Raw genomic sequence first — 7,329 nt, forward strand, 5'->3', positions numbered from 1 at the left:
GCATATTGCATATTGTATATTCAATGCCTTGCACATTTTTTGTTCTTTAAATCTTAGTTTTAGTTTTTTACATTTTAGCTTTAATTCAATTCCCTGTATATTTTCTTCTTTAATTTAACTTAATTATATTCCCTTGTCTTCTTAAAATATTTTTCTCTGTTAAATATGTTGTCTTGTTTGCACAGTCTACGGAGCTGACTAGATTAACATTTCACTACAGCTTGTATGTGTGTATAACTGTGACAAATAAGATCTTGAGTCTTGAATCTTGAATCAACGTATACAGTGTATAAATAAATTTTTGGCAAATTATTTTTGTCCGACTGAATAGGAAAAAAGCCGCAGACATACTTCAATTATTTATTTTATCTATTTATTTGGGAAAACTTCCTGTGTATCACATTATTGGCTTTCATAGCGTTCTTTTTTACTCTGCCCATTTTGAGATTTGCACTTTCAACCAAGTCACAAGATCAGGCCTTTCTACGGCTAAAATTAGCAAGCGCTGTTTTGGCTACAGTCACCAAGCCCAAATGTTTTCAGTTGATTTACTACCCATCACCTGAGGGTCTCTGTCTAACATAGTCCACTGTGTGTTTGGGACAGTAATTAGCTTGTGTCAAGTTAACTGTAGCATGCAACTAACAACCAAGCTGCATTTCCTCTATGCTTAGATATACAAATGTTACAGCAACAGCTTTGCGGACGCAAGCCCTCGGTGGCCTCTGAAAGCCAGCCCTTTTCAGGCTAAGCCCAGGGTCAAGCTGCGAGCAGTGTAGCGGTACTAGCAGGTTTATGATGGAGTATTTTCCAATGGTCTGTATGGGCCACAAAAACAGGTCACGTGGTGAACTAATGACAACAGCGCTTTTTTTTTTTAATCTCTTTTGGCCTCTCTCACACCTACGCACACTTACCTTTTGGCCTTAGTCTTCCGTTGGTTCCAAGGAATCTCGTTCCGTATGTATCATCCTCTTATTTAACTGAACGTGTGAGTGAATAAGACGCTTGTCGAGGATTTCTATTTGAGTCTATGATAGTCAGCGTCAGAACGTGTTCCTGTACATAAGCCATATAGCAGCAGACAGATACAGTATGAGTAAAAACAAGCATTTGGATGAAATAGAAAGGGGATCTGATGCTAAAAATAGAAGGTGGTAATTAGTGAATATCGTCTGAGAGGAGCAGGGCAAATTAGAAGCCCAGTGGACCATGTAATTAAGGGTAGACAGAGCTTACGCAGTGCAGCAGTGTGCTAAAACTGGAGAGTTCTAACACACCGTAGCCCTGTGACATCTTTCAGGGGATCTCCATTCAGTCCAAGTCAAAACTGAGACAAATGTGATAAACATTTTTAACGTTTTTTCACCATTAAATTGTAGTACTGCAGTTACCAGTGAAGTCAGATATTGCCATAATTAAGCCAATTATTTATTTGTTTTGGTGATCCCTTATGAAAAAGAAATGTTAAAAATTTGCTTGTTTATATAGCTTTATATTTAAGCATAGCTGTTCAATTTTAAGTCACTTTTTCAACAACTGGGACCTTCTGGAAAATTAAACTGACAAATTTCAGCTTAGAAACCTCAATTCTTAACCAGAGGTACGTAAAATATTTTTTAAAAAATATTATAATAATTTACAGTTTAATCTTCAAATACGGGTGGCACAGCAAGTAGCACTGTTGTCTCACAGCGCCTGGGTGGTGTGCAAGAACGTGGGTTCGATCTCCACTTGGTCTGTGTGGAGTTTGCATGTTCTCCCTGTGTCTGCGTGGGTTTCCTTTGGGTGCTCTGGTTTCCTCCCACAGCCCACAGACCTGCCGTTCAGGTTCCCCCATAGTGTGACACAGAGAGAGTGTGTTCCACTGATGTATGGATGAGTGACCCATTGTAAGCAGTGTATCTAGCAGTGTAAGTCACTGCAGTGAATAAGGTTTGTGGGCTGATAACACTACATAGTGTTCATTGGAAGTCGCTTTGGAGAAAGTGAATAAATGTAATGCAAACAGTGAACATTGCATTCAAGGACATGTGTTGTCAGCAACTCATCTGTTCCCTATTCACTGGGGCATATTACTGTTTCTGCTTCTAATTGTGCAGCTCTATAAAACACAGACAGCATAATACACACAGCACACTTCCTCAGAGTGCTATGGAGGAAAAAGGGATTCTCCAGATGGGGCTGCCATACTATTTCTCCAAGCTACAGGATGGGAGTCTACCTGATTGCAGGCCTACAGCAGCAGCTTCCATGGCTACTTGACAAATGTTGATTCAGAATCTTGGAATAAATAGCTCTTTTTTTAGGAAGCATGCAGTGAGAGCTGCACTGTGCTCAACTGGGGCACGTGCCAAGGCGCACACTGAAAGCCCGTGGACCAGCAGGATCCTGGCTTCACACATTGACAACATATAAAGATGAACATGATCAAGAATCAATAGAACTTATAAGAAAAAACGTAATCAAGAGTCCACGCATAACAGCCTATAAGGATCGAGAGAATCCAGGGTCCACACATTAACAGTCCTCCCGGGAGAGTTCTCTACTGGAAGTTAGAGCATGGAACTTGAGTCAGATGGGTAGCATAGCAACAAAATAACCAGTGATGACTTAGTTTTGCATGAACGTCAACTCAAATGTATGCAAAGTAGAGCAGCATAAGTCTGCGCTTATTATAATTTTAACCTATGCAAAAATACAATATGGTCTAGGATAGTTCTTTGATCACTTTTTATAAAAACAGTAGAAATACTCACTAATATCAGTATTATGTATATTATATATAAATATATACACATGTATATTTACAGAATTGGTTGGAGGCAGAGTAGAGAGCAACAAGGATGTAATAAATAACTTACCGGAACATCCCAACTGACAGAATACATAAAATTAAAGCTTGTCTCTTTAAACAAATTAAATCAACAAAGACCCGTATTGTTCTGTCGTTTTATTGCAAGGCCATATCTTTACTGTAAAAAAACGAGAACAAAACCACACTGTTAGAAGAAAGTGCCAGTTCAGTCAAACACCAGATGTTTAGCAGTTAAAATTTTTGCAATACTGGAAAGTATGATTTTTTTCCTATATTTTTTGTAGTTAAAAGTATATGTTGAAAATATTTTTTACAAATATTTAATGTTTTTTTAAAGAACAGTGACTGTAGTTTTGCTGCAGTGCATCACAGCTCTTTTAAGGCCCATTCTTTTAACAGTGTAATCAACAATGTCTACAGTACTTTAGAACAAAACAACATTTGAAATAAGGAAATTTGGTGTTTACTTAAATGGACTGAACGGAATATTAATGCACTTGCTCATGGGTGAGAGTTGTGTATCTTTAATTCACTTATATAATTCATTTTGCTATTGAACATAAATATTATTAATATGTAGTAAATATGTAATATAATTAATGAAAGAAAATCTGATGGAAAAATTTATTACAACAGGAAGTCAATTCACAAATTATTTTTAAAAAAGCTGTTTAAACTACTCCTTTCAAACAGTACATGACAAACTGAAAGTACCCAGTGCATCACCATTTGAGAGTACATTTTTCATTTAACATTTTGATCGAATGCATTCTGACTAAGTGCTAGCACCATAAGCCTGCTTTAGAAACCTGACTTTGTAAAGCACTACATAACATATGAGGATCAAAATCCACAGCACTTTAAAACCAGAAGTTGTAATCACGGATACTTTAGAAAAAAATAATTAGAAGTTATGTCCGAACTCTGGTACATTTGAGGTACAAAACATAAAGCAAACAAGTATTTGAAATGAACCTCAAACTAATGTGTTTTTTGTCATTTTTTTTTACAGTTTTGAAACAAAAAGAAACACGCATTACATCTTTTCCTATGTTTGTTCGCCTGTGCATGTGGAGGAAACTCTTCTTCATCAGGACGCCAAAAGAATGTCAGAGGAAGGTCAATGCACCCGAAGGTGAAGAAGTGAGATGCTCAGGGGAGAGAGCAGTGCTTTTTATCCACTTTGGAGAAAGCCTGCTGCTTGATCTCAATTGGAGCCTGAAAATAAAAAAAAATAAAAATCAGAGCATCACAGAGTCTAATGCCTCAGAGACTTTTTGTATTTGCGCAACATCAATAGAGCAAAATTTCATGTGGAGAAAGTGAGGACAATCTCTAGGATGTACATCCTTGGCTCAAACACAGCTACTTTGTTTTGCTTTGATTTTTATTTCTGTTTTTTGTATATTTGACTCGGAGAATGTACTCAAATGGACTTGAACAGTAGCATATCTTGACTATTAAAAATATAAAGTGCTAATTTCACCTCTGGAATATATAAACAAAAAACTTAATTATACAGTTATTTATGGGATAAATTTAACTGCTGTGATTGACTGGTGTCCTGTTCTGGGTGAACCTCGATTAGCCTAGAGCTCTGTGCATCTGGGATAGGCTCTGGACCATAGTAACCCTGCCTTAGACAAGTGGTTTAGCATAGGGAGGAAGAATGTGCCAGTAAATTTAATCTTAACTTTTTTTACCAACAGAAGTGTGTCATACAGACATAAAAAATATACTAAGAAAATTCCAAATCATGAAAATGCATAATACAACTAACTCTTTGGCAAATTGTAAAAGCACCTAGCAAGGGTGGTCACACAGCCCTGTCTAAGAAGGTCCAAAAACATGACCTAATCTTCCAAAGTTCATTCAGATTATTCCCCACGACAGAGTACTGGCTTTTCTTCTGAATTCTGAGTCAACCACACATTTATCAGAAGAGCTTATAGTGTGGACTGAAGAGGACAAATGAAGCCTCACATTAAAGGTCATTTGAGTATTTAAATGAATTTTGTTCAAGTAAGCTTGTATCCTTCACATGTAAAAAGTGCTAAGGTGTCTAGAGCAACCTTGCACTTAAAGCACAACTAAGATGTCCCTGGAAATAGCCTATAAAGATGGAATGGAGTAAAACAGGCTGTGAATAAGCTTGGAACGCAAAGAATATTTCTGTTAATTAAAACAGTGGAACTTCTATTGTTCAGGCTTAAAGAAGTAAACTCAGTCCCTTTCAGCTTTCACGTACACTGTTCAGTAGACTATTTTTCCCTTGATTTAAGAGTATTTAACAATATTTAAATACACCGACTCTTATTACATTGTCACCTCAGTTGATAAGTTCAAGATGAAAATGTGTTTAATTTTACTAGAAAATAATGGCATAACCCTGCTAATACTGTCTGTCATACTATCAAATAGAAAATAAAGAGGAACAAGTGATGCACTGAAGCAGGAATCAGAAAAGAAATAAGGAAAGAGCAATATCAAAATCAAAAACCCAAACAGAAAAGGCAAAGCAATAAGCAAGAGTCCCAACAGCACCACCCCCCAGAGAACCTGTCAGTCACGGCATGATTTACAGGTACCAGGCGGAGATTACTGATGCCTCCTACCATCATCATCCCCAGCCGCATCATCGCTCCAGAACCAACCGTAAATAAAATAAAATAAAATGAGTAGCCTCACCTCCCGAAAAATACTGAAGAAAAAAATCAGGTCTTTCAAATACTTCTATAAACCAGAGTCAGTCCTTGGCAAGTTTACTTTTGATAGCAGCAGTAGAGGCCAAAAGTTTCTTTAGTCCTTCATTGGCAGTGCGCAGTTTATCCAGCTTTCCATGCTCATCTCCCATACCCATCCAATGGATAGACATGTCTTGTCCAGTGCTCATGTGACTCCACACACCTCTTTCACCTATGGCCACAGAATAATCTGTATATAATAATCAGTCCTGGAAACAAAAAAAGAGGCTAGAACTCCAACTTCTTCAAATGCGACCATAGCAACAGCTCAGGGCTGCGTGCTCTGAATCGATTTCTTCTCCAGGGCTCCTTCCTTAGCTCTTTTACCTTTCTGAGAGCATCTTGTAGAAAAAAAAAATGGACATCCCTGGAAGAAGACATGATGAACCTTTGACCTTCTCTTCTTAAAATCCATACCAGGGGAGAAAAGATCACATTTTGCGCATTCATAGAGCAGAACCAGAATTTAATGAGTGTGGGCATCTTTGAACAAGTGCACGTTACAGAAACCCATCATAACTTAGTATTTGTCCTAAAATTAGTTGTACTGCAGAATCGCGTGTCTCCATCCAAATCTCTCCTTCGATGTGATGCACTCTTTATTTTCTCTCAGATGTAGTACCGTACGTCGCTTTGGAGAAAAGCGCGTCCGCTGAATGAATAAATGGAAAAGTAAATGTTAAATAATTATCGAGGCTTCAGGGCCCTTCAACATTACCGTAATAACGGTTCTGTCATAAGAGTTTCGTTATGCCGACATACAGAAGTGGCCTGAAATGCAACTGAATTGTACTTGTCAGGGTCAGGCTAAATTAAATGTGCATAAATATATGACTTTTTATAACAGTACTACTGCTTAATAGTGCTAGCAAGCAAGTTTTGAGCTAAATAAGCTGTCGCGTGCTCACCTATATTTGCAGCAGAAATCATGTTACGGGATGACTGGGCGCTCATTTGCCTGAGATGTAAAAAAAAGGTGGACTTGAAGCGGACGACAGCAAAAGACTCCAGCAGAGCGTCACGTGTGAAGTGGAGAAAACGGATTTCTCTTTATTCTGCCAGAATAATAAGCACTTTGATCTGTAACAAACAAAACGTATTATTATTGCCCACTCTGTTGCGGTTCCGAAGCGGACGCTATCATAATGCCGGCGTTGAAAAATAAAATCATCCCCTTAACCGTCAGTTTACAGCGTTCGATTAGAAGACGGCCAATTGCCGTCTCAGTACTTCACATAATTAAGAAACTATATAACCTACGCACATTTTTTTTTTAATTTTTTTTTGTTGTTTGCTGCCAACGGGTTTCCTCATCATGCGTTAAAATAGCGTACTCTCTTGTGTTCAAAGATGAGCCGCATAAACTGAGGGGTGGTGAGGTGCTGTTTTATTTAGATTGTACTTTAAAAAAGTCACCCCCTTAGTTTCAAGAAGCTGTTTCGACCACGTAAATTACCTGCGATTCCACGGGCAGCTCCCGGTGTGACGTAGGGACACCTTCCTTCCACCACCTGTATTCTCTCTCTTCGGGCCCCGGTACCGCAGGGTCGGCGGCAGACAGAGCGGCGGGGCGGCGGGGCGGCGAGGCTCACGGTAAATAAGTCACTTTATGCCAAGGAGCCTTGACACAGATGCTTCATTAAACATAACCGCATGTCATTAGAACCTCTTTTCCACTGCGCTGGTCGTATTTAATTAAAAGAGAGCTTTTTTTTTTTAAAACCAACAATTGACCTCTTCCCGAGGATGTCCTGAAACGATTCACAA

Source organism: Scleropages formosus, chromosome 11 (genome assembly GCF_900964775.1).
Source record: "Scleropages formosus chromosome 11, fSclFor1.1, whole genome shotgun sequence".
NCBI classification, from domain to species: domain Eukaryota; kingdom Metazoa; phylum Chordata; class Actinopteri; order Osteoglossiformes; family Osteoglossidae; genus Scleropages; species Scleropages formosus.